This window comes from Mobula hypostoma, chromosome 3 (genome assembly GCF_963921235.1).
Source record: "Mobula hypostoma chromosome 3, sMobHyp1.1, whole genome shotgun sequence".
Taxonomy (NCBI): domain Eukaryota; kingdom Metazoa; phylum Chordata; class Chondrichthyes; order Myliobatiformes; family Myliobatidae; genus Mobula; species Mobula hypostoma.
In genome coordinates this window covers 1,462,364-1,486,260 of record NC_086099.1, presented here as the reverse complement: position 1 = coordinate 1,486,260, position 23,897 = coordinate 1,462,364, and positions in this window count along the sequence as shown.

Sequence of the window (23,897 nt, the reverse complement as noted above, 5' to 3'; positions counted from 1 at the left end):
CACGGAGGGACTGACCTCAGGAGCGGTTCGATTACACTGAGAGTTGGATGGGACACAGAGGGACTGACCTCAGGAGCGGTTCGATTACACTGAGAGGTAGATAGGACATGGAGGGGCTGACCTCAGGAAGGTTTCGATTACACCGAGATGTGGATGTGATACGGAGGGACTGACCTCAGGAGCGGTTCGATTACAATGAGAGGTGGATGGGACACAGAGGGACTGACCTCAGGAGGGTCAGTTCGATTACACTGAGAGGTGGATGGGACACGGAGGGACTGACCTCAGGAGCGGTTCGATTACACTGAGAGGTGGATGGGACACAGAGGGACTGACCTCAGGAGGGTTCGATTACACTGAGAGGTGGATGGGACACGGAGGGACTGACCTCAGGAGCGGTTCGATTACACTGAGAGGTGGATAGGACATGGAGGGACTGACCTCAGGAAGGTTTCAATTACACGGAGAGGTGGATGGGACACGGAGGGACTGACCTCAGGAGCGGTTCGATTACACCGAGAGGAGGATGGGACACAGAGGGACTGACCTCAGGAGGGTCAGTTCGATTACACTGAGAGGTGGATGGGACACGGAGGGACTGACCTCAGGAGCGGTTCGATTACACCGAGAGGTGGATGGGACACGGAGGGACTGACCTCAGGAGCGGTTCGATTACACTGAGAGGTGGATGGGACACAGAGGGACTGAGCTCAGGAGGGTCAGTTCGATTACACTGAGAGGTGGATGGGACACGGAGGGACTGACCTCAGGAGCGGTTCGATTACACTGAGAGGTGGATGGGACACGGAGGGACTGACCTCAGGAGCGGTTCGATTACACTGAGATGTGGATGGGACATGGAGGGACTGACCTCAGGTGGGGTTCGATTACACCGAGAGGTGGATGGGACACGGAGGGACTGACCTCAGGAGCGGTTCGATTACACTGAGAGTTGGATGAGACACAGAGGGACTGACCTCAGGAGCGGTTCGATTACACTGAGAGGTGGATGGGACAGAGAGGGACTGACCTCAGGAGGGTTCGATTACACTGAGAGGTGGATGGGACACAGAGGGACTGACCTCAGGAGGGGTTCCATTACACTGAGAGGTGGATGGGACACAGAGGGACTGACCTCAGCAGCGGTTCGATTACACTGAGAGGTGGATGGGACACGGAGGGTCTGACCTCAGGAGGGTCAGTTCGATTACACTGAGAGGTGGATGGGACACAGAGGGACTGACCTCAGGAGGGGTTCGATTACACTGAGAGGTGGATGGGACACGGAGGGACTGACCTCAGGAGCGGTTCGATTACACTGAGAGGTGGATGGGACACAGAGGGATTGACCTCAGGAGCGATTCGATTACACTGAGAGGTGGATGGGACACAGAAGGACTGACCTAAGGAGCGGTTCGATTACACTGAGCGGTGGATGGGACATAGAGGGTCTGACCTCAGAAGCGGTTCGATTACACTGAGAGGTGGATGGGACACAGAGGGACTGACCTCAGGAGGGGTTCGATTACACTGAGCGGTGGATGGGACACGGAGGGACTGACCTCAGGAGCGGTTCGATTACACTGAGAGGTGGATGGGACACAGAGGGACTGACCTCAGGAGGGGTTCCATTACACTGAGCGGTGGATGGGACACAGAGGGACTGACCTCAGCAGCCTTTCGATTACACTGAGAGGTGGATGGGACACAGAGGGACTGACCTCAGGAAGGGTTCGATTACACTGAGAGGTGGATGGGACACAGAGGGACTGACCTCAGGAGCGGTTCGATTACACTGAGAGGTGGATGGGACACAGAGGGACTGACCTCAGGAGGGGTTCGATTACACTGAGCGGTGGATGGGACACGGAGGGACTGACCTCAGGAGCGGTTCGATTACACTGAGAGGTGGATGGGACACAGAGGGATTGACCTCAGGAGCGGTTCGATTACACTGAGAGGTGGATGGGACACAGAGAGACTGACCTCAGGAGTGGTTCGATTACACTGAGAGGTGGATAGGACATGGAGGGACTGACCTCAGGAAGGTTTCGATTACACCGAGAGGTGGATGGGACACGGAGGGACTGACCTCAGGAGCGGTTCGATTACACCGAGAGGTGGATGGGACACGGAGGGACTGACCTCAGGAGGTGTTCGATTACACTGAGAGGTGGATGGGACACGGAGGGACTGACCTCAGGAGCGCTTTGATTACACTGAGAGGTGAATGGGACACGGAGGGACTGACCTCAGGAGCGGTTCGATTACACTGAGAGCTGGATGGGACATGGATGGACTGACCTCAGGAGCGGTTCGATTACACTGAGAGGTGGATGGGACAATAAGGGACTGACCTCAGGAGCGGTTCGATTACACCGGGAGGTGGATGGGAGACGGAGGGACTGACCTCAGGACGGTTCGATTAGACTGAGAGGTGGATGGGACACAGAGGGACTGACCTCAGGAAGGGTTCAATTACACCGAGATGCGGATGGGAGATAGAGGGACTGACCTCAGGAGCGGTTCGATTACACCAAGAGGTGGATGGGACACAGAGGGACTGACCTCAGTAGGGTCAGTTCGATGAAACTGAGAGGTGGATGGGACACAGAGGGACTTCAGGATGGGTTCGATTACACTGAGAGGTGGATGGGACATGGAGGGACTGACCTCAGGAGGGGTTCGATTACATTCAGAGGTGGATGGGACACAGAGGGACTGACCTTAGGAGCGGTTCGATTACACCGAGATGTGGATGGGACACGGATGGGACTGACCTCAGGAGCGGTTCGATTACACTGAGAGGTGGATGGGACACGGAGGGACTGACCTCAGGAGCGGTTCGATTACACTGAGAGGTGGATGGGACACAGAGGGACTGACCTCAGGAGCGGTTCCATTACACTGAGAGCTGGATGGGACACGGAGGGACTGACCTGAGGAGCGGTTCAATTACACTGAGAGGTGGATAGGACATGGAGGGACTGACCTCAGGAAGGTTTCGATTACACCGAAAGGTGGATGGGACACGGAGGGACTGACCTCAGGAGCGGTACGATTACACCGAGAGGTGGATGAGACACAGAGGGACTGACCTCAGGAGGGTCAGTTCGATTAAACTGAGAGGTGGATGGGACACAGAGGGACTGACCTCAGGAGGGGTTCGATTACACTGAGAGGTGGATGGGACACGAGGGACTGACCTCAGGAGCGGTTTGATTACACTTAGAGGTGGATGGGACACAGAGGGACTGACCTCAGGAGCGGTTCGATTACACTGAGAGGTGGATGGGACACGGAGGGACTGACCTCAGGAGGGGTTCGATTAAACTGAGATGTGGATGGGACACAGAGGACTGACCTCAGGAGCGGTTCGATTACACTGAGAGGTGGATGGGACACAGAGGGACTGACCTCAGGAGCGGTTCCATTACACTGAGAGCTGGATGGGACATTACGGAGGGACTGACCTCAGGAGGTTATTAACTGGAGGTGGATGGGACACAGAGGGACTGACCTCAGGAGGGGTTCGATTACACTGAGAGGTGGATGGGACACGAGGGACTGACCTCAGGAGCGGTTGATTACACTAGAGGTGGATGGGACACAGAGGGATTGACCTCAGGAGGGTTCGATTACACTGAGAGGTGGATGGGACACGAGGGACTGACCTCAGGAGGGTTCGATTACATGAGATGTGGATGGGACACGAGGGACTGACCTCAGGAGCGGTTCGATTACACTGAGAGGTGGATGGGACACAGAGGGACTACCTCAGGAGCGGTTCGATTACACTGAGAGGTGGATGGGACACGGAGGGACTGACCTCAGGAGCGGTTCGATTACACTGAGAGGTGGATGGGACACGGAGGGACTGACCTCAGGAGCGGTTCGATTACACTGAGAGGTGGATGGGACACAGAGGGACTGACCTCAGGAGCGGTTCCATTACACTGAGAGGTGGATGGGACACGAGGGACTGACCTCAGGAGCCGATCGATTACACTGAGAGGTAGATAGGACATGGAGGGACTGACCTCAGGAAGGTTTCGATTACACCGAGAGGTGGATGGGACACGGAGGGACTGACCTCAGGAGCGGTTCGATTAAACTGAGAGGTGGATGGGACACAGAGGGACTGACCTCAGGAGGGGTTCGATTACACTGAGAGGTGGATGGGACACGGAGGGACTGACCTCAGGAGCGGTTCGATTACACTGAGAGGTGGATGGGACACAGAGGGACTGACCTCAGGAAGGGTTCGATTACACTGAGAGGTGGATGGGACACGGAGGGACTGACCTCAGGAGCGGTTCGATTACACTGAGAGGTGGATAGGACATGGAGGGACTGACCTCAGGAAGGTTTCGATTACACGGAGAGGTGGATGGGACACGGAGGGACTGACCTCAGGAGCGGTTCGATTACACCGAGAGGAGGATGGGACACAGAGGGACTGACCTCAGGAGGGTCAGTTCGATTACACTGAGAGGTGGATGGGACACGGAGGGACTGACCTCAGGAGCGGTTCGATTACACTGAGAGGTGGATGGGACAAGGAGGGACTGACCTCAGGAGCGGTTCGATTACACCGAGAGGTGGATGGGACACAGAGGGACTGACCTCAGGAGGGTCAGTTCGATTACACTGAGAGGTGGATGGGACACGGAGGGACTGACCTCAGGAGCGGTTCGATTACACTGAGAGGTGGATGGGACACGGAGGGACTGACCTCAGGAGTGGTTCGATTACACTGAGATGTGGATGGGACATGGAGGGACTGACCTCAGGTGGGGTTCGATTACACCGAGAGGTGGATGGTCCACGGAGGTACTGACCTCAGGAGCGGTTCGATTACACTGAGAGTTGGATGAGACACAGAGGGACTGACCTCAGGAGCGGTTCGATTACACTGAGAGGTGGATGGGACAGAGAGGGACTGACCTCAGGAAGGGTTCGATTGCACTGAGAGGTGGATGGGACACAGAGGGACTGACCTCAGGAGGGGTTCCATTACACTGAGAGGTGGATGGGACACAGAGGGACTGACCTCAGCAGCGGTTCGATTACACTGAGAGGTGGATGGGACACGGAGGGACTGACCTCAGGAGGGTCAGTTCGATTACACTGAGAGGTGGATGGGACACAGAGGGACTAACCTCAGGAGGGGTTCGATTACACTGAGAGGTGGATGGGACACGGAGGGACTGACCTCAGGAGCGGTTCGATTACACTGAGAGGTGGATGGGACACAGAGGGACTGACCTCAGGAGCGGTTCGATTACACTGAGAGGTGGATGGGACACAGAGGGACTGACCTCAGGAGCGGTTCGATTACACTGAGAGGTGGATGGGACACGGAGGGACTGACCTCAGGAGCGGTTCGATTACACTGAGAGGTGGATGGGACACAGAGGGACTGACCTCAGGAGGGGTTCGATTACACTGAGAGGTGGATGGGACACGGAGGGACTGACCTCAGGAGCGGTTCGATTACACTGAGAGGTGGATGGGACACAGAGGGACTGACCTCAGGAGGGGTTCGATTACACTGAGAGGTGGATGGGACACAGAGGGACTGACCTCAGGAGGGGTTCGATTACACTGAGAGGTGGATGGGACACAGAGGGACTGACCTCAGCAGCGGTTCGATTACACTGAGAGGTGGATGGGACACGGAGGGACTGACCTCAGGAGGGTCAGTTCGATTACACTGAGAGGTGGATGGGACACAGAGGGACTGACCTCAGGAGGGGTTCGATTACACTGAGAGGTGGATGGGACACGGAGGGACTGACCTCAGGAGCGGTTCGATTACACTGAGAGGTGGATGGGACACAGAGGGATTGACCTCAGGAGTGGTTCGATTACACTGAGAGGTGGATGGGACACAGAGGGACTGACCTCAGGAGCGGTTCGATTACACTGAGAGGTGGATAGGACATGGAGGGACTGACCTCAGGAAGGTTTCGATTACACCGAGAGGTGGATGGGACACGGAGGGACTGACCTCAGGAGCGGTTCGATTACACTGAGAGGTGGATGGGACACAGAGGGACTGACCTCAGGAGGGTCAGTTCGATTACACTGAGAGGTGGATGGGACACAGAGGGACTGACCTCAGGAGCGGTTCGATTACACTGAGAGGTGGATGGGACACGGAGGGACTGACCTCAGGAGCGGTTCGATTACACTGAGAGGTGGATGGGACACGGAGGGACTGACCTCAGGAGCGGTTCGATTACACTGAGAGGTGGATGGGACACAGAGGGACTGACCTCAGGAGCGGTTCGATTACACCGAGAGGTGGATGGGACACGGAGGGACTGACCTCAGGAGCGGTTCGATTACACTGAGAGGTGGATGGGACACAGAGGGACTGACCTCAGGAAGGGTTCGATTACACTGAGAGGTGGATGGGACACGGAGGGACTGACCTCAGGAGCGGTTCGATTACACCGAGAGGTGGATGGGACACAGAGGGACTGACCTCAGGAGGGTCAGTTCGATTACACTGAGAGGTGGATGGGACACAGAGGGACTGACCTCAGGAGCGGTTCGATTACACTGAGAGGTGGATGGGACACGGAGGGACTGACCTCAGGAGGGGTTCGATTACACTGAGAGGTGGATGGGACACAGAGGGACTGACCTCAGGAGCGGTTCGATTACACTGAGAGGTGGATGGGACACAGAGGGACTGACCTCAGGAGCGGTTCGATTACACTGAGAGGTGGATGGGACATGGACGGACTGACCTCAGGAGCGGTTCGATTACACTGAGAGGTGGATGGGACACAGAGGGACTGACCTCAGTAGCGGTTCGATTACACTGAGAGGTGGAAGGGACACGGAGGGACTGACCTCAGGAGCGGTTCGATTACACTGAGAGGTGGATGGGACATGGAGGGACTGACCTCAGGAAGGGTTCGATTACACCGAGAGGTGGATGGGACACGGAGGGACTGACCTCAGGAGCGGTTCGATTACACTGAGAGGTGGATGAGACACAGAGGGACTGACCTCAGGAGCGGTTCGATTACACTGAGAGGTGGATGGGACACAGAGGGACTGACCTCAGGAGGGGTTCGATTACACTGAGTGGTGGATGGGACACGGAGGGACTGACCTCAGGAGCGGTTCGATTACACTGAGAGGTGGATGGGACAGAGAGGGAGTGACCTCAGGAGCGGTTCGATTACACTGAGAGGTGGATGGGACACGGAGGGACTGACCTCAGGAGGGGTTCGATTACACTGAGAGGTGGATGGGACACAGAGGGACTGACCTCAGGAGCGGTTCGATTACACTGAGAGGTGGATGGGACACAGAGGGACTGACCTCAGGAGCGCTTCGATTACACTGAGAGGTGGATGGGACACGGAGGGACTGACCTCAGGAGCGGTTCGATTACACTGAGAGGTGGATGGGACATGGAGGGACTGACCTCAGGAGCGGTTCGATTACACTGAGAGGTGGATGGGACACGGAGGGACTGACCTCAGGAGCGGTTCGATTACAATGAGAGGTGGATGGGACACAGAGGGACTGACCTCAGGAGGGTCAGTTCGATTACACTGAGAGGTAAATGGGACACGGAGGGACTGACCTCAGGAGCGGTTCGATTACACTGAGAGGTGGATGGGACACAGAGGGACTGACCTCAGGAGGGTTCGATTACACTGAGAGGTGGATGGGACACGGAGGGACTGACCTCAGGAGCGGTTCGATTACACTGAGAGGTGGATGGGACATGGAGGGACTGACCTCAGGAGCGGTTCGATTACACTGAGAGGTGGATGGGACACGGAGGGACTGACCTCAGGAGCGGTTCGATTACACTGAGAGGTGGATGGGACACAGAGGGACTGACCTCAGGAGGGTCAGTTCGATTACACTGAGAGGTGGATGGGACACAGAGGGACTGACCTCAGGAGCGGTTCGATTACACTGAGAGGTGGATGGGACACGGAGGGACTGACCTCAGGAGCGGTTCGATTACACTGAGAGGTGGATGGGACACAGAGGGACTGACCTCAGGAGGGGTTCGATTACACTGAGAGGTGGATGGGACACAGAGGGACTGACCTCAGGAGCGGTTCGATTACACTGAGAGGTGGATGGGACACAGAGGGACTGACCTCAGGAGCGGTTCGATTACACTGAGAGGTGGATGGGACACAGAGGGACTGACCTCAGGAGGGTTCGATTACACTGAGAGGTGGATGGGACACGGAGGGACTGACCTCAGGAGCGGTTCGATTACACTGAGAGGTGGATGGGACACAGAGGGACTGACCTCAGGAGGGGTTCGATTACACTGAGAGGTGGATGGGACACAGAGGGACTGACCTCAGGAGCGGTTCGATTACACTGAGAGGTGGATGGGACACAGAGGGACTGACCTCAGGAGGGGTTCGATTAAACTGAGAGGTGGATGGGACACAGAGGGACTGACCTCAGAGCGTTCGATTACACTGAGAGGTGAATGGGACACGGAGGGACTGACCTCAGGAGCGGTTCGATTACACTGAGAGGTGGATGGGACACGAGGGATGACCTCAGGAGCGTTCGATTACACTGAGAGGTGGATGGGACACAGAGGGACTGACCTAGGAGCGGTTCGATTACACTGAGGGTGGATGGGACATAGAGGGACTGACCTCAGAGCGGTTCGATTACAATGAGAGGTGGATGGGACACAGAGGGACTGACCTCAGGAGGGTCAGTTCGATTATACTGAGAGGTAAATGGGACACGGAGGGACTGACCTCAGGAGGGTTCGATTACACTGAGAGGTGGATGGGACACAGAGGGACTGACCTCAGGAGGGGTTCCATTACACTGAGCGGTGGATGGGACACAGAGGGACTGACCTCAGCAGCCTTTCGATTACACTGAGAGGTGGATGGGACACAGAGGGACTAACCTCAGGAAGGGTTCGATTACACTGAGAGGTGGATGGGACACAGAGGGACTGACCTCAGGAGGGGTTCCATTACACTGAGAGGTGGATGGGACACAGAGGGACTGACCTCAGCAGCGGTTCGATTACACTGAGAGGTGGATGGGACACGGAGGGACTGACCTCAGGAGGGGTTCGATTACACTGAGAGGTGGAAGGGACACAGAGGGACTGACCTCAGGAGGGGTTCGATTACACTGAGAGGTGGATGGGACACGGTGGGACTGACCTCAGGAGCGGTTCGATTACACTGAGAGGTGGATGGGACACAGAGGGATTGACCTCAGGAGTGATTCGATTACACTGAGAGGTGGATGGGACACAGAGGGACTGACCTCAGGAGTGGTTCGATTACACTGAGAGGTGGATAGGACATGGAGGGACTGACCTCAGGAAGGTTTCAATTACACCGAGAGGTGGATGGGACACGGAGGGACTGACCTCAGGAGCGGTTCGATTACACCGAGAGGTGGATGGGACACGGAGGGACTGACCACAGGAGCGGTTCGATCACACTGAGAGGTGGATGGGACACAGAGGGACTGACCTCAGGAGCGCTTTGATTACACTGAGAGGTGAATGGGACACGGAGGGACTGACCTCAGGACCTCAGGAGCGGTTCGATTACACTGAGAGTGGATGGACAGGAGGGACTGACCTCAGGAGCGGTTCGATTACACTGAGAGGTGGATAGGACATGGAGGGACTGACCTCAGGAAGGTTTCGATTACACAGAGGTGGATGGGACACGGAGGGACTGACCTCAGGAGCGGTTCGATTACACCGAGAGGTGGATGGGACACAGAGGGACTGACCTCAGGAGGGTCAGTTCGATTACACTGAGAGGTGGATGGGACACGGAGGGACTGACCTCAGGAGCGGTTCGATTACACTGAGAGGTGGATGGGACACAGGAGGGACTGACCTCAGGAGCGGTTCGATTACACTGAGAGGTGGATGGGACACAGAGGGACTGACCTCAGGAGCGGTTCGATTACACTGAGAGGTGGATGGGACACAGAGGGACTGACCTCAGGAGCGGTTCGATTACACTGAGAGGTGGATGGGACACGGAGGGACTGACCTCAGGAGTGGTTCGATTACACTGAGAGGTGGATGGGACACAGAGGGACTGACCTCAGGAGGGGTTCGATTACACCAGAGGTGGATGGGACACGGAGGGACTGACCTCAGGAGCGGTTCGATTACACTGAGAGTGGATGGGACACAGAGGGACTGACCTCAGGAGCGGTTCATTACACTGAGAGGTGGATGGGACACAGAGGGACTGACCTCAGGAAGGGTTGATTACACTGAGAGGTGGATGGGACACGGAGGGACTGACCTCAGGAGGGTAGTTCGATTACACTGAGAGGTGGATGGGACACAGAGGGACTGACCTCAGGAGGGGTTCGATTACACTGAGAGGTGGATGGGACACGGAGGGACTGACCTCAGGAGCGGTTCGATTACACTGAGAGGTGGATGGGACACAGAGGGACTGACCTCAGGAGCGATTCGATTACACTGAGAGGTGGATGGACCAGGGGATGGGACACAGAGGGACTGACCTAGGAGGGTTCGATTACACTGAGCGGTGGATGGGACATAGAGGGTCTGACCTCAGAAGCGTTTCGATTACAATGAGAGGTGGATGGGACACAGAGGGACTGACCTCAGGAGGGTCAGTTCGATTACACTGAGAGGTGAATGGGACACGGAGGGACTGACCTCAGGAGGGGTTCGATTACACTGAGCGGTGGATGGGACACAGAGGGACTGACCTCAGCAGCCTTTCGATTACACTGAGAGGTGGATGGGACACAGAGGGACTGACCTCAGGAAGGGTTCGATTACACTGAGAGGTGGAGGGACACAGAGGGACTGACCTCAGGAGGTGTTCGATTACACTGAGAGGTGGATGGGACACGGAGGGACTGACCTCAGGAGCGGTTCGATTACACTGAGAGGTGGATGGGACACAGAGGGATTGACCTCAGGAGTGTTCGATTACACTGAGAGGTGGATGGGACACAGAGGGACTGACCTCAGGAGTGGTTCGATTACACTGAGAGGTGGATGGGACACGGAGGGACTGACCTCAGGAAGGTTTCGATTACACGAGAGGTGGATGGGACACGGAGGGACTGACCTCAGGAGCGGTTCGATTACACCGAGAGGTGGATGGGACAGAGGGACTGACCTCAGGAGGGTCAGTTCGATTACACTGAGAGGTGGATGGGACACAGAGGGACTGACCTCAGGAGCGGTTCGATTACACTGAGAGGTGGATGGGACACGGAGGGACTGACCTCAGGAGCGGTTCGATTACACTGAGAGGTGGATGGGACACGGAGGGACTGACCTCAGGAGCGGTTCGATTACACTGAGAGGTGGATGGGACACAGGAGGGACTGACCTCAGGAGCGGTTCGATTACACCGAGAGGTGGATGGGACACGGAGGGACTGACCTCAGGAGCGGTTCGATTACACTGAGAGGTGGATGGGACACAGAGGGACTGACCTCAGGAGGGTTCAATTACACCGAGAGGTGGATGGGACACAGAGGGACTGCCTCAGGAGCGGTTCGATTACACCAGAGGTGGATGGGACACAGAGGGACTGACCTCAGGGGCAGTTCGATGAAACTGAGAGGTGGATGGGACACAGAGGGACTTACCTCAGGAGGGGTTCGATTACACTGAGAGGTGGATGGGACATGGAGGGACTGACCTCAGGAGGGGTTCGATTACATTGAGAGGTGGATGGGACACAGAAGGACTGACCTTAGGAGCGGTTCGAATACACCGAGAGGTGGATGGGACACGGAGGGACTGACCTCAGGAGCGGTTCGATTACACTGATAGGTGGATGGGACACGGAGGGACTGACCTCAGGAGCGGTTCGATTACACTGAGAGGTGGATGGGACACAGAGGGACTGACCTCAGGAGCGGTTCCATTACACTGAGAGCTGGATGGGACACGGAGGGACTGACCTGAGGAGCGGTTCAATTACACTGAGAGGTGGATAGGACATGGAGGGACTGACCTCAGGAAGGGTTCGATTACACCCGAAAGGTGGATGGGACACGGAGGGACTGACCTCAGGAGCGGTACGATTACACCGAGAGGTGGATGAGACACAGAGGGACTGACCTCAGGAGAGTCAGTTCGATTAAACTGAGAGGTGGATGGGACACAGATGGACTGACCTCAGGAGGGGTTCGATTCCATTGAGAGGTGGATGGGACACGGAGGGACTGACCTCAGGAGCGGTTTGATTACACTGAGAGGTGGATGGGACACAGAGGGATTGACCTCAGGAGCGGTTCGATTACACTGAGAGGTGGATGGGACACGGAGGGACTGACCTCAGGAGGGGTTCGATTAAACTGAGATGTGGATGGGACACAGAAGGACTGACCTCAGGAGCGGTTCGATTACACTGAGAGGTGGATGGGACACAGAGGGACTGACCTCAGGAGCGGTTCCATTACACTGAGAGGTGGATGGGACACGGAGGGACTGACCTCAGGAGCCGATCGATTACACTGAGAGGTAGATGGGACACGGAGGGACTGACCTCAGGAAGGGTTCGATTACACTGAGAGGTGGATGGGACACGGAGGGACTGACCTCAGGAGCGGTTCGATTACACTGAGAGGTGGATGGGACACAGAGGGACTGACCTCAGGAGGGTCAGTTCGATTACACTGAGAGGTGGATGGGACACGGAGGGACTGACCTCAGGAGCGGTTCGATTACACTGAGAGGTGGATGGGACACAGAGGGACTGACCTCAGGAACGGTTCGATTACACTGAGAGGTGGATGGGACACGGAGGGACTGACCTCAGGAAGGGTTCGATTACACTGAGAGGTGGATGGGACACGGAGGGACTGACCTCAGGAGCGGTTCGATTACACTGAGAGGTGGATAGGACATGGAGGGACTGACCTCAGGAAGGTTTCGATTACACGGAGAGGTGGATGGGACACGGAGGGACTGACCTCAGGAGCGGTTCGATTACACCGAGAGGTGGATGGGACACAGAGGGACTGACCTCAGGAGGGTCAGTTCGATTACACTGAGAGGTGGATGGGACACGGAGGGACTGACCTCAGGAGCGGTTCGATTACACCGAGAAGTGGATGGGACAAGGAGGGACTGACCTCAGGAGCGGTTCGATTACACTGAGAGGTGGATGGGACACAGAGGGACTGACCTCAGGAGCGGTTCGATTACACTGAGAGGTCGATGGGACACAGAGGGACTGACCTCAGGAGCGGTTCGATTACACTGAGAGGTGAATGGGACACGGAGGGACTGACCTCAGGAGTGGTTCGATTACACTGAGATGTGGATGGGACATGGAGGGACTGACCTCAGGTGGGGTTCGATTACACCGAGAGGTGGATGGTCCACGGAGGGACTGACCTCAGGAGCGGTTCGATTACACTGAGAGGTGGATGAGACACAGAGGGACTGACCTCAGGAGCGGTTCGATTACACTGAGAGGTGGATGGGACAGAGAGGGACTGACCTCAGGAAGGGTTCGATTGCACTGAGAGGTGGATGGGACACAGAGGGACTGACCTCAGGAGGGGTTCCATTACACTGAGAGGTGGATGGGACACAGAGGGACTGACCTCAGGAGCGGTTCGATTACACTGAGAGGTGAATGGGACACGGAGGGACTGACCTCAGGAGCGGTTCGATTACACTGAGAGGTGGATGGGACACAGAGGGATTGACCTCAGGAGTGATTCGATTACACTGAGAGGTGGATGGGACACAGAGGGACTGACCTAAGGAGCGGTTCGATTACACTGAGAGGTGGATGGGACACGGAGGGACTGACCTCAGGAGCGGTTCGATTACACTGAGAGGTGGATGGGACACGGAGGGACTGACCTCAGGAGCGGTTCGATTACACTGAGAGGTGGATGGGACACGGAGGGACTGACCTCAGGAGCGGTTCGATTACACTGAGAGGTGGATGGGACACAGAGGGACTGACCTCAGGAGCGGTTCGATTACACTGAGAGGTGGATGGGACACAGAGGGACTGACCTCAGGAGCGGTTCGATTACACTGAGAGGTGGATGGGACACGGAGGGACTGACCTCAGGAGCGGTTCGATTACACTGAGAGGTGGATGGGACATGGAGGGACTGACCTCAGGTGGGGTTCGATTACACCGAGAGGTGGATGGTCCACGGAGGTACTGACCTCAGGAGCGGTTCGATTACACTGAGAGTTGGATGAGACACAGAGGGACTGACCTCAGGAGCGGTTCGATTACACTGAGAGGTGGATGGGACACAGAGGGACTGACCTCAGGAAGGGTTCGATTACACTGAGAGGTGGATGGGACACAGAGGGACTGACCTCAGGAGGGGTTCCATTACACTGAGAGGTGGATGGGACACAGAGGGACTGACCTCAGCAGCGGTTCGATTACACTGAGAGGTGAATGGGACACGGAGGGACTGACCTCAGGAGCGGTTCGATTACACTGAGAGGTGGATGGGACACAGAGGGATTGACCTCAGGAGCGATTCGATTACACTGAGAGGTGGATGGGACACAGAGGGACTGACCTAAGGAGCGGTTCGATTACACTGAGCGGTGGATGGGACATAGAGGGACTGACCTCAGAAGCGGTTCGATTACAATGAGAGGTGGATGGGACACAGAGGGACTGACCTCAGGAGGGTCAGTTCGATTATACTGAGAGGTAAATGGGACACGGAGTGACTGACCTCAGGAGCGGTTCGATTACACTGAGAGGTGGATGGGACACAGAGGGACTGACCTCAGGAGGGGTTCCATTACACTGAGCGGTGGATGGGACACAGAGGGACTGACCTCAGCAGCCTTTCGATTACACTGAGAGGTGGATTGGACACAGAGGGACTGACCTCAGGAAGGGTTCGATTACACTGAGAGGTGGATGGGACACAGAGGGACTGACCTCAGGAGGGGTTCCATTACACTGAGAGGTGGATGGGACACAGAGGGACTGACCTCAGGAGCGGTTCGATTACACTGAGAGGTGGATGGGACACAGAGGGACTAACCTCAGGAGGGGTTCGATTACACTGAGAGGTGGATGGGACACGGTGGGACTGACCTCAGGAGCGGTTCGATTACACTGAGAGGTGGATGGGACACAGAGGGATTGACCTCAGGAGTGATTCGATTACACTGAGAGGTGGATGGGACACAGAGGGACTGACCTCAGGAGTGGTTCGATTACACTGAGAGGTGGATAGGACATGGAGGGACTGACCTCAGGAAGGTTTCGATTACACCGAGAGGTGGATGGGACACGGAGGGACTGACCTCAGGAGCGGTTCGATTACACCGAGAGGTGGATGGGACACAGAGGGACTGACCTCAGGAGGGTCAGTTCGATTAAACTGAGAGGTGGATGGGACACAGAGGGACTGACCTCAGGAGCGGTTCGATTACACTGAGAGGTGAATGGGACACGGAGGGACTGACCTCAGGAGCGGTTCGATTACACTGAGAGGTGGATGGGACATGGAGGGACTGACCTCAGGAGCGGTTCGATTACACTGAGAGGTGGATGGGAGACGGAGGGACTGACCTCAGGACGGTTCGATTAGACTGAGAGGTGGATGGGACACAGAGGGACTGACCTCAGGAAGGGTTCAATTACACCGAGAGGCGGATGGGACATAGAGGGACTGACCTCAGGAGCGGTTCGATTACACCAAGAGGTGGATGGGACACAGAGGGACTGACCTCAGTAGGGTCAGTTCGATGAAACTGAGAGGTGGATGGGACACAGAGGGACTTACCTCAGGAGGGGTTCGATTACACTGAGAGGTGGATGGGACATGGAGGGACTGACCTCAGGAGGGGTTCGATTACATTGAGAGGTGGATGGGACACAGAAGGACTGACCTTAGGAGCGGTTCGAATACACCGAGAGGTGGATGGGACACGGAGGGACTGACCTCAGGAGCGGTTCGATTACACTGATAGGTGGATGGGACACGGAGGGACTGACCTCAGGAGCGGTTCGATTACACTGAGAGGTGGATGGGACACAGAGGGACTGACCTCAGGAGCGGTTCCATTACACTGAGAGCTGGATGGGACACGGAGGGACTGACCTGAGGAGCGGTTCAATTACACTGAGAGGTGGATAGGACATGGAGGGACTGACCTCAGGAAGGTTTCGATTACACCGAAAGGTGGATGGGACACGGAGGGACTGACCTCAGGAGCGGTACGATTACACCGAGAGGTGGATGAGACACAGAGGGACTGACCTCAGGAGGGTCAGTTCGATTAAACTGAGAGGTGGATGGGACACAGATGGACTGACCTCAGGAGCGGTTTGATTACACTGAGAGGTGGATGGGACACAGAGGGATTGACCTCAGGAGCGGTTCGATTACACTGAGAGGTGGATGGGACACGGAGGGACTGACCTCAGGAGGGGTTCGATTACACTGAGAGGTGGATGGGACACGGAGGGACTGACCTCAGGAGGGGTTCGATTACACTGAGAGCTGGATGGGACACAGAGGGACTGACCTCAGGAGGGTCAGTTCGATTAAACTGAGATGTGGATGGGACACAGAAGGACTGACCTCAGGAGGGTCAGTTCGATTACACTGAGAGGTGGATGGGACACAGAGGGACTGACCTCAGGAGCGGTTCGATTACACTGAGAGGTGGATGGGACACGGAGGGACTGACCTCAGGAGCGGTTCGATTACACTGAGAGCTGGATGGGACACGGAGGGACTGACCTCAGCAGCGGTTCGATTACACCGAGAGGTTGATGGGAGACAGAGGGACTGACCTCAGGAGCGGTTCGATTACACCGAGAGGTGGATGGGACACGGAGGGACTGACCTCAGGAGAGGTTCGATTACACTGAGAGGTGGATGGGACTCAGAGGGACTGACCTCAGGGGTTTCGATTACACCGAGAGGTGGATGGGACACGGATGGACTGACCTCAGGAGCGGTTCGATTACACCGAGAGGTGGATGGGACACAGTGGGACTGACCTCAGAAGGGGTTCGATTACACTGAGAGGTGGATGGGACATGGAGGGACTGACCTCAGGAGGGGTTCGATTACATTGAGAGGTGGACGGGACACAGAAGGACTGACCTCAGGAGCAGTTCGATTACACTGAGAGGTGGATGGGACACGGAGGGACTGACCTCAGGAGGGTCAGTTTGATTGCAGCTGCGATCTACTGTCTTGAGCTGGAGTTCCGGACTGGTCTCTCATGGCTTCAGCACTGGCGTATACAGTGAAAGCCCGCGATTCTCGGCGCTCATTCAGGCGCCAGCGTTTCCCGCAGTCTTGTCCCCCTGAAATTGATCGGCTTACAACTGATGTCTGTTAATGATTTGGAGGAGAATGTAGGTCACACAATCAGTGAAGTTGTGATTGTCACCAAACCTCGTGTGGTGATAGTGAGGGTTGTCTAAGATAACAACGAGATGGACACCAGCTGGGAAAGTGTGCAAAGGAATTGCAGGTGGAGCTTCACTGTCACGCAAGAACAGTTCCTCAGGAGGCGAAAGGCGACCGTTATTCAGATGAAGATGTAGCTTTCCTCGGGTCTCACTCTATTCAACTGGACAAGACTAGTGTTTTTGTTCAGTTCAGCAGGTTGGAGGATTCCGAGACAGAATATAAGGAGCTGCTCCTCCAGCCTGAAGGTGACGTCGTCAATTAGGGGAAAACTTCGTCGAGCATGTTCGCGCTATCCGCCACAAGCAGAATTTCCAGTCGGCAAGTATTTTAATACTGATTCCCATTCCTGTTCTGACAGGTCGATCTCTTTCCTCCTCTTGTGCCTTCATAGGACCACTGTCAGGTTGGAAACCTATATACGGTCTGAGTACGCTCCAGCCTGATGGCATGAATATTGATTTCTCCTTCCGATAAACAAGTTCCCCCACCTCGCCTTCCTCCATTCCCCACTCTGACCTTTTACTTCTCACCTGCCTGTTACTTCCCCCGGCTCCCCTCCTCCTTCCCTCTCTACTCTCCTATCAGATATTTCTTCTCCAACTCTTGACCTTTCCCACCCACCTAGCTTCACCTGTCACCGTCCAGCTAGCCTCTTTCCCTTCCCCCTTTTTTTATCCTGGCATCTTCCCCCATCCTGCTCAGCGCAGAACGCGGACTGTTTATTCTTTTCCATAGATGCTGCCTGAGCTGCTGAGTTCCTGCAGCGTTTTGTGTGAGTTGCTTTGGATTTCCTGCATCTGCAGGCGTTCGCAAGTTTGTTGCAGATTTCGCCAACCGAGATCAGGCAATTAAATAAATGCGCCTGCGTGAAGGTCAGAGCCGGTTTCTATTTCACTGGTTTTCACAAACTATGTTGTGTTTGAATTTGGAAAAAATTAGAAGTGTGGTTTATGACCCTTCCATTAAATTTGAAAAAACTTGGAGGCCATTCATACAGCATTTTCATTTGATGTAATTTGACCATTTCTAAACTTATTTTATTTCTCTGTACTGTTGGTTGAGAGGAATGGAGTCGTCAACACTAAGGTTTTCTTCTCTTCTATTTTTACGTTGTTAGAATTGCCCAAGTCTTTTAGTTTAGTTGACTAATTCTGTTTAGTTTAGTTTTTTGGGGGGGATGGGGTTTGTTTTTTTCTCTTTTTTTTCTTTTTCATGATTTTTCTCCAGTTTTTTTTTGTCCTGTATTATTCATTGTTATCCAACGCGATTGGGAGTTTTGTCAATTTATACTATTTGGTCTTATAATTACTCATTTTAAGTACAACAATGTATCTCCAACTATTTGTATTATTTCTATGTTATGTTTATATTTTATGAAACTAATAAAAAGATTGAAAAAGAAAGAAAGAAGGTCAGAGCCGGTGCCGGAAAAACCGCGCGTGCGCTAAGCGGTCAACATCCCGCGGAGGTTCGGCGGCAGGTTGGAGCGGGGCTCCGGGCGAGAATCTTATCAGCAGCGGTGAAACGCCACCGAGCTCCGAGCACACCGTGACTCCGCACCCCGGGGCAGTCTCGGTCTCGGGACCCAGGAAGTTTGTTGCTGACGCTACCGCAGTGGGTAAAGAGTAAACCACGGGTGACACTAGCTGTCTATAGGCTTGTTTCGAAGAGCAGGTGTAGGGAATGGGTTTCGCAAACATTGCTAGAGATATATATATCTAATAATAATAATAATAATAATAATAATTGAATTCTTACATCCAAAGGAGTAAACGTTATTATTTGTGTCTCCATCGCAATGTACGAGCAATAAAGAGGGGAAATGTGGGAAGATACCAAGATTGTATGCATAATTGCTTTTATACATGTATGCACCAGATACCCTCAGATCGAAGGATCCAAGGATTAGGATCTTGGAACAAAAATACAGTTCCCAGTTAAAATCAGATGAAATGTTTACCTTCCAGTCAGTGAAAATGCCAATTTGTGCTGTATGAAAAACAACACAAAATCCTTCCATCAGATTTAGTTCTACTTTCTTTGGTTCCGGAACTTTCTACCTGTGAGAACACAGTGATATCAAACACTTTTGTTCTGGGTAGCAAGTGTCCTGCAGATTTCACATCACAAAATGTGACACTGCACTGGGAAAAGCTACTGCCCCCCCCCCCGCATATTGATTGGCACTGTCATCGATGGGTTCACCGCCGTCAATCACCTGGGGGGGGGAATGGGTCAGAGTAATTGGACAGTCTCCAGGTAATATCACGGGCTCTTTCTAGCGCTGTTGGACCAGCCATCGGTCTGAGCAGGAAATTTTTACACAGCCTGAAAACTGCACGGCACTTTCAGTTAACGTTAAGTGAAAGAAAATCCCATCAGTGCAGCACCGAATGCGATCTGCATAGGAGTATTTCAGATACTGTGCAGCCGTACACACGCGCAGCTTAGAGACAACAGTGAATAACACGAACGGAGAGAAACAAACTGAGCCAAGTCACCAGCTGCAGACGGACAGAAATGTCCCATTTTTATACAGGCAGGAAGACCGTCAGAGAACTTGATGGCCAGTCCAGATGCCGACATTATGCCCACTTAGAGGATGACTTCTTCCCACAAGTTAGGTTGAGCCTTGCTGTAACAGTGGGATATCGGAGCTCAGGAGAGAGTCGAAAGCTACCTCATCTGAAATACGACCATAAGATAAAGGAGCAGAATTAGGCCATTTGTTCATCGAGTTTTTGACTCGCCCACCACAGGAAACATCTTCTCCACATCCGTTCTATCAAGACCTTTCAATATTTGGAAGTTTTCAATGCGGTCCCCTCATTCTTCTGAATTCCAGTGACTAGAGGCCCAGAGCCATCAAATGCTCCTCATATGACAAACTTTTATTCCTGGAATTATTTTTGTGAGCCTCCTCTGAGGCCTTTCCAATACCAGCACACCCTTTCTTAGATATGGGGCTCAAAACTGTTCCCAATACTCCAAGTGAGATCTTGCCAGATCTTTGTAAAGCCTCAACAATGCTTCCTTGTTTTATGTTCTCATCCTCTCAAGATGAATGCTAATTGGCCTTCCTCACTGCCAACTCAACCAGCATGAGGATTCAGAAGTCTCTTTGACGTTTTTGAAATTTCTCTCCAGTTAGAAAATAGTCTATGCTTTTATTTCTTCTACCAATGTTCATGACCATACACTTCCGAAAATTCAGTCTTTCATCCACTGATTCCTTTTATAAATCTTTCCACAGGTGAGAAACAGCAAAAAAAATTTGTGTCCTGGAATCTCAAACACAGCGCCATGTCACGTTTCGCATCTCTGTCCAGATGTTTAAGGAGTGACCAGATATTCACATTGTGACACCAATATCTCCGTCTTGATAGTTGGAGATGAAGAAATATCTCATCCCAGCTGGAAATGTCCCTTGTCTCTGACATAACATTTTCTGTTTTAATTCAGTGAACTCCAGGGGAAACAAGGTGCTGAGAACACTCCAGTGTTTATTCACCGGAGATTAGTTCTTCAACAGGATTGATTGTTCGGGGGACTCACTATGTCTGACATCTGATTCGATGAATTAACAGAGGAGTGATGCAGAACTGTGGGAAGTGACTCATTCATTCATCTCATCCCAGCTGCAGACACACCAGCGAGTTCACATTGGGGAGTGGCCGTTCACCTGCTCAGACTGTGGGAAGGGATTCACTTGCTCATCCCAACTGAAGGTACATCAGAGAGTTCACACTAGGGAGAGGCCGTTCACATGCTTGGACTGTGGGAAGGGATTCACTCACTCATCTCAGCTGTTGAAACACCAGTCAGTTCACACTGGGGAGACGCCGTTCACCTGCTCAGAATGTGGGAAGGGATTCACTCGGTCATCTGAACTACTGACACACCAGGCAGTCCACACTGGAGAGAGGCCATTCACCTGCTCAGACTGTGGCAAGCGTTTTACTCGGTCTTCTAATCTGAAGGTACATCAGCGAGTTCACACTGTACAGAGGCCGTTCACCTGTTTTTTTTGTGTGAAGGGATTCACTCAATCATCTGACCTACTGATCCTCACTGTCAATAATTACTCCTTGGCTCTTCCCACTTCCTTCAAACAAAAGGTGTATCCATGGGCACTCACATGGGTCCCAGCTATGCCTGCCTGTTTGTCAGCTATGTGGAATAGTCTACGTTGCCAGCCTAAAAAGATGTCACTTTCCCACTTTTCCTATGCTACATTGATGACTGCATTAGTGCCAAACTAGTCAAATTCATCAACTTTGGCTCCAGCTTCCACCCTACCCTTAAATTTACCTGGTCCATTTCCGACACCTCCCTCCTCTTTCTCAATCGCTCTGTCTCTATCTCCGGAGACAGCTTATCCACTGATGTCCATTATAAACCTACTGACTCTCCCAGCTACCTGGACTAAGCCTCTTCCCACTCTGCTACTTGTAAAAACACAATCCTCTTCTCTCAATTCCTTCATCTCTGCCACATCTGCTGTCAGAATGAGGCTTTTCATTCCAGAATGAAGGAGATGTACTCCTCCTTCAGAGAAAGCGTCTTCCCTTCCTCCACCATCAACGCTGCCCTCAACCGCATTTCTGCTCTCACCCCATTCTCCCGACAGCCCACCATGTATAGGGTTGTATATTATATATATTAGTCCTGTCAAATGCTCCTGGCCCGAAACCTCGGCTATACTTTTCATAGATGCTGTCAGGCCTGCTGAGTTCCTCTAGAATTTTCTATGTGTTGAAATAAGTTGCAAGCATAGGAACATAGAAAACATACAGCACAATACAGGCCCTTTGGCTCACAAAACTGTGCCGAACATATCCCGACCTTAGAACTACCTAGGCTTTACCCATAGCCCTCTATTTTTCAAAGCTCCATATAGCCATCCAGGAGTCTCTAAAAAGACCGTATCGTTTCCGCCTCTGAGTAAGCTTTGACTAATTAAGAGTGTGTCTTGAAACCTCCCCCATCCACTGTTGAGAAATCTCAGCGCATCGGCCGTGGATGGTCTGGGCCCACAGCCCTCTCCTGTGAGAAATCTTCCCGATGTGCCATGGCTGTGGTGAGACGATCAGCCTCCCCTGTGAGAAATCCCACTGACCGTGGATGTGCTGGGACTACCAGGCTCCCCTGTGAGAAACCTCCCTCATTGACTGTGCATGGGTAGTGACTACCACCCTCTCCCCTACATCAGCCATCCATGGCAGAAATGGGAACACTCTGGGAGGGATTAAGATGGAACTGGAATCGGTAAGGATGTGGACAAGGCCATTCTGACCCAGCGTCCCGTACTGGTAGCTGGAGCTGAGCCAGTCCTCCTGCTGAGCCACTCAGCTCCATCGTTCAGCAATGGCTGTCTGAACCCACCCTACCCCATGTCCTACGCCTGGACCTTTAGGAGGCCGGGGATATGACAGTCATGGTGAAATAAAGAGAGAAACCGGCAGGAAAAAAAGCAGCAGGAATGACACCTTCAGTCTGTCAGAGACTGGGAATGAGACCTTCAGACCGGGAGACACCGGGGATGAGACCTTCAGTCCCAGAGAGACTGGGATGGGACCTTCAGGACTGTAGGGGGAAGGGGCAGAGGCCCTATAAAGAAGGTGGCGGGAGGGTGGGAAGGAGAAGGCTGGTAGGTTTGTGGATCTGGGGTAGGAGGTAGAAACGGGAGTGCGGGGTGTGGGAACTGTAAGGTTGGTAGCAGTAGATGGGAGATTCCTTGAGCTGATAAAGTTGGTGATGGTGTGGGAGACCATGGCCTGGTGCTCCTTAGTGGGGTCGTGATCAAGGGGTAAATAAGAGGAGGTAGCCGCGAGGTGACGCTGTGCCTCGGCAAGGTACAGGTCAGTATGCCAGACTACAACAGACTAAGAAGCCTTCTCCTTCCCATCCTCCTCCCACCTTCTTTATAGGGCCTCTGCCCCTTCCCTCTTCAGTCCTGACGAAGGGTTCCAGCCCGAAACGTTGACTGATCGTTTCCACAGATGCTGCCCGACCTGCTGACTTCCTCCAGCGTGTTGTGAGTGTTACTTCCCATAGCTCAGCTGGTTAATTCTCCTGAAGGACAGGTCCCGTTCCTCATTGTACACTCTAACTCATTGCATATTTCATCCATGGACTCGATGAGAACCATATTCTGTGTAGAAATAAGAATTTTGTCAGATGTCTATTTAACGCACCAAGTCTATACTAGCTCCTGATTAAACATTCCCACAACTCGGCAGGTTAATTCTGCTGATGGACCGGTCGCATACCTCTTTGAACACTCCAGATAGGAACCATAGTCGTCAGACGCCCATTTGATCCTTTCCCCCGTTTCTCAAGACATTGAGCAATAATAAGTGAATAGCCCAGCACAAGAACAGTACCCTCCGCTGATTGTCTGTGTGTTGACCGTGCCGACAATTTAAACTACACCTTTGCCTCCATGC